Source organism: Thalassophryne amazonica, chromosome 1, assembly GCF_902500255.1.
Source record: "Thalassophryne amazonica chromosome 1, fThaAma1.1, whole genome shotgun sequence".
In the NCBI taxonomy this organism is placed as follows: Eukaryota; Metazoa; Chordata; class Actinopteri; order Batrachoidiformes; family Batrachoididae; genus Thalassophryne; species Thalassophryne amazonica.
The window spans coordinates 3,457,323-3,468,576 of NC_047103.1; the positions used below are offsets into that span (position 1 = coordinate 3,457,323).

Sequence of the window (11,254 nt, forward strand, 5' to 3'; positions counted from 1 at the left end):
TGACATACATGACAAACACGGAACAATGAATCGGTTAATTTAGTTTCATTTCAGGAACTTCAGGCAATTCAATTAAAACTAAACAGCAATATATTTATTAGATAACAGTGAACATGTCTTTCAGAAAATTTTACATTTATATTTACAATTTATCTATCTATATATATCTCTGTCTGTCTGTATCTATCTATCTATCTATCTAGTAAAGTAGATCAGTAATTTAAAGTCACACAGTGAACTGTTGGGCTACTTTTAAACACTTTTGAATAGAAAAATGTATTTAACTTGTAGTAGAGGAAATTCTCTATTGAAATATATGAGGTGGTCTTAAACGGTTCCACCGAGAGGAACGCTGAAAGAAAGACCATGCTTTCCTTTCAAATTATAAGATATGCTCAGAAAACTATGCACGGAGCCTAAATATAGTTTGCATCAAACATTACAGCAGTTACTACTGTGCACACATTCAGAAATATAATGTTTTTGTCATTGAATATTAGCATGTGCTCGCTGTCGTTTGCATGCATTTTGATGGGATGTACCATTTAAGCCCACCTGTAAAAAAAGTTAATTTATGAAATTACTTAGCTCCACAGAACAATTTATGATGCATTTGTCTAAATATCAATGCTAAAAGAATATCAAAATGCTTAATATTTGTAGCTGACAACCTTAGGGCCCTGTCCCACTGGCGTTTAGGAGGATTTGCGTATGGATTGAGCACAAAATTGGTTCATATTCGCTTAACATCCGCAATATGCGTGAAACATGCTTGTATGAGTCGGCCGACACCCGCACACGTCTGCAATTATCTGCAGAGGCACGTTTTTCCGTTTCCAGGATTTTTGAGCTGCACAAAATTTTGGCTGCAGATGACATCCGCCTTACATACTCCATACATACTCCATACATACTCAAAACATACTCAGTCTATGCGCTGTATATTCACCATCATCTGCTGATATCCACAACTGACAGGATTTGCAGCTTGGCAGTGGACTGGGACAGTGTGTAAAACAGATATATAGCATGTCCATCATGTCCACATCACAAACTAAAATATGTTGCGACTGCATACAGATTGGCCACAAATAAAGCGTCTTTATTAAGTCTGCTTTGCATCTGATTTGCGGCGGATGCAAATCAGATGCGCTGTGTTCACAGCTGGACGCCGTTCTTTGTTCTACGCTCTGCGCTGGACACTGCCTATATAAAATAATTATTTTGTGGCAGATTAATCATTTTATTCTGCAAATTGCCTGCTGAAAACAGCACTAATCACCTCCTGAATCACAGAGGAAGCTGCAGCTGCGCCGTTCGCATGTACACATGCGCGTGCGAATGGCTAACAAGCTGCAGAAAGCATTTTGAGCTGTCTAAAAAGGTAATCATTTGACTTGTTTACATTGTCAAGGCTTGATAAAACAGTTGCGTGTTTTTTCCTTCTTGTCTGCAGCTGTTACAGTATTTATTTCTATGTGTATAACAGATTTAACTTCTTGTTATAATCGTTCAGACAAGCTGCGCTCTGATGTGATCTGCTGACATCACCATTTGCTCTGTTCACTGCTTGTTTACTCCAATCAACTTGTCCAAGTCCAGCAAATGCTCCAGGCTGTATTGTTGGTGTGAATAGTGATACTGACGGCCTGAGTGCGCTTCTTTTATGACCGCAATGCAGATGCCGTGCACGCGCAAACACATGCGTGATCCATTCATAATACACCCATAATACTGCCGTGATAATCGCAATGTGTCGGATCCGTTTCCTCACTACATGCATTATACAACCGTGATTGTTCATCATATATGAAAAAGAGAAAAAGAGAGCTTTAAATCAGAAGTGTCTGACTCCATGGTATAACTCTCAAACTCGTAGCTTAAAGCAGATAACCCGTAAGTTGGAGAGGAAATGGCGTCTCACTAATTTAGAAGATCTTCACTTAGCCTGGAAAAAGAGTCTGTTGCTCTATAAAAAAGCCCTCCGTAAAGCTAGGACATCTTTCTACTCATCACTAATTGAAGAAAATAAGAACAACCCCAGGTTTCTTTTCAGCACTGTAGCCAGGCTGACAAAGAGTCAGAGCTCTATTGAGCTGAGTATTCCATTAACTTTAACTAGTAATGAGTTCATGACTTTCTTTGCTAACAAAATTTTAACTATTAGAGAAAAAATTACTCATAACCATCCCAAAGACGTATCGTTATCTTTGGCTGCTTTCAGTGATGCCGGTATTTGGTTAGACTCTTTCTCTCCGATTGTTCTGTCTGAGTTATTTTCATTAGTTACTTCATCCAAACCATCAACATGTTTATTAGACCCCATTCCTACCAGGCTGCTCAAGGAAGCCCTACCATTATTTAATGCTTCGATCTTAAATATGATCAATCTATCTTTGTTAGTTGGCTATGTACCACAGGCTTTTAAGGTGGCAGTAATTAAACCATTACTTAAAAAGCCATCACTTGACCCAGCTATCTTAGCTAATTATAGGCCAATCTCCAACCTTCCTTTTCTCTCAAAAATTCTTGAAAGGGTAGTTGTAAAACAGCTAACTGATCATCTGCAGAGGAATGGTCTATTTGAAGAGTTTCAGTCAGGTTTTAGAATTCATCATAGTACAGAAACAGCATTAGTGAAGGTTACAAATGATCTTCTTATGGCCTCGGACAGTGGACTCATCTCTGTGCTTGTTCTGTTAGACCTCAGTGCTGCTTTTGATACTGTTGACCATAAAATTTTATTACAGAGATTAGAGCATACCATAGGTATTAAAGGCACTGCGCTGCGGTGGTTTGAATCATATTTGTCTAATAGATTACAATTTGTTCATGTAAATGGGGAATCTTCTTCACAGACTAAAGTTAATTATGGAGTTCCACAAGGTTCTGTGCTAGGACCAATTTTATTCACTTTATATATGCTTCCCTTAGGCAGTATTATTAGACGGTATTGCTTAAATTTTCATTGTTACGCAGATGATACCCAGCTTTATCTATCCATGAAGCCAGACGACACACACCAATTAGCTAAACTGCAGGATTGTCTTACAGACATAAAGACATGGATGACCTCTAATTTCCTGCTTTTAAACTCAGATAAAACTGAAGTTATTGTACTTGGCCCCACAAATCTTAGAAACATGGTGTCTAACCAGATCCTTACTGTGGATGGCATTACCCTGACCTCTAGTAATACTGTGAGAAATCTTGGAGTCATTTTTGATCAGGATATGTCATTCAAAGCGCATATTAAACAAATATGTAGGACTGCTTTTTTGCATTTACGCAATATCTCTAAAATCAGAAAGGTCTTGTCTCAGAGTGATGCTGAAAAACTAATTCATGCATTTATTTCCTCTAGGCTGGACTATTGTAATTCATTATTATCAGGTTGTCCTAAAAGTTCCCTAAAAAGCCTTCAGTTAATTCAAAATGCTGCAGCTAGAGTGCTGACGGGGACTAGAAGGAGAGAGCATATCTCACCCATATTGGCCTCTCTTCATTGGCTTCCTGTTAATTCTAGAATAGAATTTAAAATTCTTCTTCTTACTTATAAGGTTTTGAATAATCAGGTCCCATCTTATCTTAGGGACCTCGTAGTACCATATCACCCCAATAGAGCGCTTCGCTCTCAGACTGCAGGCTTACTTGTAGTTCCTAGGGTTTGTAAGAGTAGAATGGGAGGCAGAGCCTTCAGCTTTCAGGCTCCTCTCCTGTGGAACCAGCTCCCAATTCAGATCAGGGAGACAGACACCCTCTCTACTTTTAAGATTAGGCTTAAAACTTTCCTTTTTGCTAAAGCTTATAGTTAGGGCTGGATCAGGTGACCCTGAACCATCCCTTAGTTATGCTGCTATAGACGTAGACTGCTGGGGGGTTCCCATGATGCACTGTTTCTTTCTCTTTTTGCTCTGTATGCACCACTCTGCATTTAATCATTAGTGATCGATCTCTGCTCCCCTCCACAGCATGTCTTTTTCCTGGTTCTCTCCCTCAGCCCCAACCAGTCCCAGCAGAAGACTGCCCCTCCCTGAGCCTGGTTCTGCTGGAGGTTTCTTCCTGTTAAAAGGGAGTTTTTCCTTCCCACTGTTGCCAAGTGCTTGCTCACAGGGGGTCGTCTTGACCGTTGGGGTTTTACATCATTATTGTATGGCCTTGCCTTACAATATAAAGCGCCTTGGGGCAACTGTTTGTTGTGATTTGGCGCAAATGCAAAAAAGCAGTCCTACATATTTGTTTAATATGCGCATTGAAGGACATATCCTGATCAAAAATGACTCCATGATTTCTCACAGTATTACTAGAGGTCAGGGTAATGCCATCCAGAGTAAGGATCTGGTTAGACACCATGTTTCTAAGATTTGTGGGGCCAAGTACAATAACTTCAGTTTTATCTGAGTTTAAAAGCAGGAAATTAGAGGTCATCCATGTCTTTATGTCTGTGAAGAAGATTCCCCATTTACATGAACAAATTGTATTCTATTAGATAAATATGATTCAAACCACCGTAGCGCAGTGCCTTTAATACCTATGACATGCTCTAATCTCTCTAATAAAATTTTATGGTCAACAGTATCAAAAGCAGCACTGAGGTCTAACAGAACAAGCACAGAGATGAGTCCACTGTCTGAGGCCATAAGAAGATCATTTGTAACCTTCACTAATGCTGTTTCTGTACTATGATGAATTCTAAAACCTGACTGAAACTCTTCAAATAGACCATTCCTCTGCAGATGATCAGTTAGCTGTTTTACAACTACCCTTTCAAGAATTTTTGAGAGAAAAGGAAGGTTGGAGATTGGCCTATAATTAGCTAAGATAGCTGGGTCAAGTGATGGCTTTTTAAGTAATGGTTTAATTACTGCCACCTTAAAAGCCTGTGGTACATAGCCAACTAATAAAGATAGATTGATCATATTTAAGATCGAAGCATTAATTAATGGTAGGGCTTCCTTGAGCAGCCTGGTAGGAATGGGGTCTAATAGACATGTTGATGGTTTGGAGGAAGTAACTAATGAAAATAACTCAGACAGAACAATCTGAGAGAAAGAGTCTAACCAAATACCGGCATCACTGAAAGCAGCCAAAGATAACGATATGTCTTTGGGATGGTTATGAGTAATTTTTTCTCTAATAGTTAAAATTTTATTAGCAAAGAAAGTCATGAAGTCATTACTAGTTAAAGTTAAAGGAATACTCAGCTCAATAGAGCTCTGACTCTTTGTCAGCCTGGCTACAGTGCTGAAAAGAAACCTGGGGTTGTTCTTATTTTCTTCAATTAGTGATGAGTAGTAAGATGTCCTAGCTTTACGGAGGGCTTTTTTTTATAGAGCAACAGACTCTTTTTCCAGGCTAAGTGAAGATCTTCTAAATTAGTGAGACGCCATTCCCTCTCCAACTTACGGGTTATCTGCTTTAAGCTGCGAGTTTGTGAGTTATACCACGGAGTCAGGCACTTCTGATTTAAGGCTCTCTTTTTCAGAGGAGCTACAGCATCCAAAGTTGTCTTCAATGAGGATGTAAAACTATTGACGAGATACTCTATCTCACTTACAGAGTTTAGGTAGCTACTCTGCACTGTGTTGGTATATGACATTAGAGAACATAAAGAAGGAAACATATCCTTAAACCTAGTTACAGTGCTTTCTGAAAGACTTCTAGTGTAATGAAACTTATTCCCCACTGCTGGGTAGTCCATCAGAGTAAATGTAAATGTTATTAAGAAATGATCGGACAGAAGGGAGTTTTCAGGGAATACTGTTAAGTCTTCAATTTCCATACCATAAGTCAGAACAAGATCTAAGATATGATTAAAGTGGTGGGTGGACTCATTTACATTTTGAGCAAAGCCAACATCTGAGATTCGCAAGGTAGTACTTGCTCTGTCTAAACTGTTGGATGCATTTGTCGTTTTCCCTGGCCATTTATCCGCAATGCAAATCAAAGAAGGGTTTTATGCAATCGCGGGTAATTACTAATATCAAAATAGGTCTAATGCATGTCCATTAATTAGGCGAAGTGGGGCTTATCAAGCTATGAATATAAACCTACCGTTCTGAAGGATGTTTTTATATTTCATCTTCACCTGCTGCCAGGTGCATTTGGCACTGCTATTACATCTGACATATTTACAGGATTAGGAATAGCAATCATACAGTCAAGGTAGCCTATTTAGGAAACATTAAATTAACCTACTTACAGAGTTTAGGTTTTAGTCTACGGGGATGGGGTAATGAGGGGATGGCAGGGGGAGAGAAGCTGCAGAGAGGTGTGTAAGACTACAGCTCTGCTTCCTGGTCCCAACCCTGGATAGTCACAGTTTAGAGGATTTAAGAAAATTGGCCAGATTTCTAGAAATGAGAGCTGCTTCATTCAAAGTGGGATGGATGCCGTCTCTCCTAACAAGACCAGGTTTTCCCCAGAAGCTTTGCCAATTATCTATGAAGCCCACCTCATTTTTTGGACACCACTGAGACAGCCAGCAATTCAGGGAGAACATGCGGCTAAACATGTCACTCCCGGTCCGATTGGAGAGGGGCCCAGAGAAAACTACAGAGTCCGACATTGTTTTTGCAAAGTTACACACCGATTCAATGTTAATTTTAGTGACCTCCGATTGGCGTAACCGGGTGTCATTACTGCAGACGTGAATTACAATCTTACCAAATTTACGCTTAGCCTTAGCCAGCAGTTTCAAATTTCCTTCAATGTCGCCTGCTCTGGCCCCCAGAAGACAATTGACTTTTGATTGAGTTTGATCCTCGGCGGGTGTGTCGCCGAGTGGGGAAAAACGGTTAGAAATGTGAACGGGTTGGCGGTGTACACAGGGCTTCTGTTTAGGGCTACGCTTCCTCCTCACAGTCACCCAGTCGGCCTGCTTTGCTGGCTGCTCGGGATCTGCTGGAAGGGAACTAACGGCGGCTAAGCTGCCTTGGTCCGCACCGACTACAGGGGCCTGGCTAGCTGTAGAATTTTCCACGGTGTGGAGCTGAGTCTCCAATTCGCCCAGCCTGGCCTCCAAAGCTACGAATAAGCTACACTTATTACAAGTACCATTACTGCTAAAGGAGGCCGAGGAATAACTAAACATTTCACACCCAGAGCAGAAAAGTGCGGGAGAGACAGGAGAAGCCGCCATGCTAAATCGGCTAAGAGCTAGTAGCTGCGCTAAGCTAGTGGATTCCTAAAAACACACAAAGTGAATAATGTGTAAATAATTTAGAGGTGATTCAGAAGAGGGAGTGCTTTAGTTAAGGCACGTGAAGATAACACTGTGAAACAAATCGTTATCTAGTTAACTAGATCAATCTAACTGCACAGATTAAACAGCTAACAGATACAGAAAAACACTGCTGTGCTCCGGAACAGGAAGTGATACATATATACATATATATATATATATATATATATAGAGAGAGAGAGAGAGAGAGAGAGAGAGAGAGAGAGAGAGAGAGAGAGAGAGAGAGAGACTCATGGAGGCCTTAGAGCAGCCAAGAATACCCAATTCAGCATCAGGGGGAATGGAACACATGTACGCCTTTTCATACCAATCAAATATCTTGGACCAGAATACTGTCAAAGAAGGGCAAGACCAAAATGCATGAGACAATGTACTCTCAGACACTTTGCACCTGTCACACAGTGGGGAAACAGCAGGATAGATTTTATGCAGCCTAACCTTTGAGTAATGAAGATGATGAACCACTTTGAACTGAATTAGGTGATGTCTGCTGTTAACAGAACAAGACTTTACTGTACCTAGGCTGTTCTCCCATACTTTGTCAGAAATGCAGATGCCAAGTTCTGTTGACCAGGTGTCTTTAATTTTATCCGGCCAGTCATAGACAAAGGTAGAGTTTTCCAGCTTTCTATATTTTGTTTATGCTGCTGAGTAGGGGGGCAAAGTTCTCGATTTACCGATCGATCTACATTCCGATCCTCACCTATGGTCATGAGATTTGGCTCATGACAGAAAGAACGAGATCGCAAGTACAAGCGGCCGAGATGAGTTTCCTCCGCAGGGTGGCTGGGCGCTCCCTTAGAGATAGGGTGAGGAGCTCGGTCACTCGGGAGGAGCTCGGAGTCGAGCCGCTGCTCCTCCACGTCGAAAGGAGTCAGTTGAGGTGGCTCGGGCATCTTTTCCGGATGCCCCCTGGACGCCTTGCTGGAGAGGTGTTCCGGGCACGTTCCACTGGGAGGAGGCCCCGGGGAAGACCCAGGACACGCTGGAGGGACTACGTCTCTCGGCTGGCTTGGGAATGCCTTGGGGTTTCCCCGGAGGAGCTGGGGGAGGTGTGTGTGGATCGGGAGGTCTGGGCGGCTTTGCTTGAGCTGCTGCCCCCGCGACCCAACTCCGGATAAAGCGGAAGAAAATGGATGGATGGATGGATATATTTTGTTTAAGTTTTGAGACAAACTCTGCAAAGTTTGACTTGAACAGCAACCGAGAATCCCTGGGAATAGTTAAGCCAAGATATGTGAAACAATCTTTTACCACTCTGAAAGGTGTGCTCTCAAGGAAACCTGGAGTATAACTGTTAGAGAGAGGAATAAACTCAGTTTTTGTCCAGTTGCTCGCGTAGCCAGATAAGTTGCCAAAATATGTAATCAGGTTTAACAGGATAGGTACGGATTTCTCTGAATTTTTAAGATACAGTATTACATCATCAGCATATAAGCTGATACGTGTCTCTACCCCTGCTACTTCCAGGCCAGCAATGTCCGCGTGTCCTCTTATTTTGATGGCTAGGGATTCTAATGCAATAGCAAAAAGTGCAGGTGAGAGAGGGCAGCCCTGCTGAACTGAACGCTGCAGTAAAAATGCTGCTGATCGATCCGAATTAGTCAAAACTGAACACTTTGGCCTGGCATAGATTAATTTTACCCAAGACCTAAATGTTTCTCCAAACGCAAATCTGCGAAGTGATTCAAATATATAAGGCCACTCGACCTGATCAAAAGCCTTATGGGCGTCCAGGGAGAGAATAGCCTCACCTGAGGTTTTCTGTTGTTCATTGTATATTGCATTAAGAAGACACCTGACATTAAAAAAGGAAAGCCTGCCAGGGATAAATCCGGTCTGATCGGGATGTATGATGGATGGCAAGTGTTTATTTAGTCTGCCAGCCAATATTCTGGTAATTATTTTCCGGTCCACATTCTGGAGTGCAATAGGCCTATAGCTAGCTGGATCCATTTCTTCCCTCCCCTTCTTAAGAAAGAGGCTGTTGTGTGTTGGGGGGCTTGGCTGGACACTTTTTTGTGGTTTTTGTGTTTGTTTTCCTTCCCAGGTGGTTTGGGACTGATCTCTGGGGAGAATGTGCTGCAGAAGAGTCTCTCACCTCTGTCACGTTCTGAGGACTCTCAGCTGGTACCAATGAAGAGATGAAGAACTGCAATTAAGCCAGCAGTGATCTGGGCTTAATTGCCGGAGAATACGACCGTGTGACGACCGTTTGAGGACGCTGAGGGCCGCTCCAGAATCTGACATTGCGTCTGTGAAGGAGGACGAGGGTGAGAGGCAAGCGCTGTCAGCACACGTCAGAGGTGATTATCCTTATAAGCTTATTTGTGAATATAACGTGGCATTGTTGTTTAGCGCTGGGTTCAGTCAGACGCTGGACCGCTCCTCCACCTGCGTCCTACACATAACAGAGGCAAATGTTATCCTCATACAATGTTTCAGGTAGATGACTATTATTTTTGGAATTTACAATCATTCTCAACAGGAGTGGGGCGAGGATGTCACAAAATTTCTTATAAAATTCACAACCGAATCCATCCGGATCTGAAGCATTGGCTGAATGAAGTGAGTTAATAGCTGATTTTATTTCCTCTTGTGTGAAGTCTGAGTCCAGTTCATCTTTGGCTGCCTGGCTTAATTTGGGTAAAGATAGAGTATCAAAAAAAAAGACCTAAATCTGATTGGTTGGAGCTATATTTTGATGAATACAATTCGCTGTAAAACTCTCTAAAACGACCATTGATTTCCTTAGGGTGAGTTAATAGAGTGCCTGTCCTGGATTTGATCCAATGGATTGACCTCGAGGCCTGTGCACCCCCAAGCTGTCTTGCCAAAAGTCTACCAGGCTTATCCCTGAGTTCAAATTGTTTTTGTCTTAGTTTTAGAAGGGCATTCTTAACTTGAACTCCCATAATGCAGTTGTACTCATATTTAAGTTTCATGATCTTGTTATAATCATCGGAAGATCCTGAGGCTTGATAAGCTGATTCCAAAACTGGGAGGTGATTTTCAATTTCAGATAAAAGCTTTTCCCATCTCTTTTTAACAGCTGACTCATACGAAATGATGTCTCCACGGATGACTGCCTTAAGAGTCTCCCATAATGTGGAATTGGACACCTCATCGTTATCATTAATCTCAAGACAATTCTCAATTTTTGTTCTGATAAATTGTATAAAATCATTCTCTGTTAATAGGGTGGGATTTAGACGCCAGGGATAGAACTGCTTAGGAAGGCAAAGATTTAAAGCTATAATTGCTGGACTATGATCAGACATGACTATATTGTGATATTTTGTATTAGTGACATTGCAAATTAGCCTTGAATCCAATAGAAAGTAGTCTATCCTTCTATATGATTTGTGGACATGAGAATAAAATGAATAGTCCCGATCAGTAGGGTGTTGAACCCTCCAGATATCCACTAAATTTCTGGACTTCATCAAATTGTTCAGGACCTGGACTGAGGCAATATGTGGAGGTGGGCATGAAGATAACCTATCTAAATAAGGGTCTAAATAACAATTAAAGTCTCCACCAATTAAGATATAAGAGGGATCGGTATCTGGCAGCAAGTCAAATATTTTCTTGAAAAAACCTGGATTATCTGTATTTGGCCCATAAATATTAACTAGGGTCAATGGAAGTGAATTAATAGTGCCGGAGACTATAATATATCTACCATGGGGGTCGGTATTCGAAGAAACAAACTGAAAAGGAACATTCTTCCTGAAAAGTATGGCTACACACCGAGCATGGGAAGTGAAAGAAGACTGATAAACCTGTGATATCCAGCTGCGACTGAACTTGCATTTCTCAGTTGCTTTTATATGAGTTTCCTGTTAAAAAAAATATCTGCAGATAAGGACTTGAGATGTTTGAAGACCTTCTCTCTCTTGATAACATGGCCCATCCCTTTTACATTCCACGTGATAATTTTTATGTCCCTCCCACCTACATGTAATCTATGGTGGGGCCTCTGCATCAGTTAACCAGCAAAAACACAAG

The 11,254-nt window shown here is 41.4% G+C and overlaps 1 long non-coding RNA gene across 1 annotated transcript; it reads left to right on the forward strand.

Annotated features, from left to right (window-relative positions):
• Nucleotides 1-393: 393 nt before the first annotated feature.
• Nucleotides 394-11,026, forward strand: LOC117518922. The gene is made up of 3 exons (XR_004563117.1): nt 394-566; nt 7,110-7,113; nt 11,016-11,026. It is a non-coding gene; the product is annotated as an uncharacterized LOC117518922 (long non-coding RNA).
• Nucleotides 11,027-11,254: the final 228 nt, after the last annotated feature.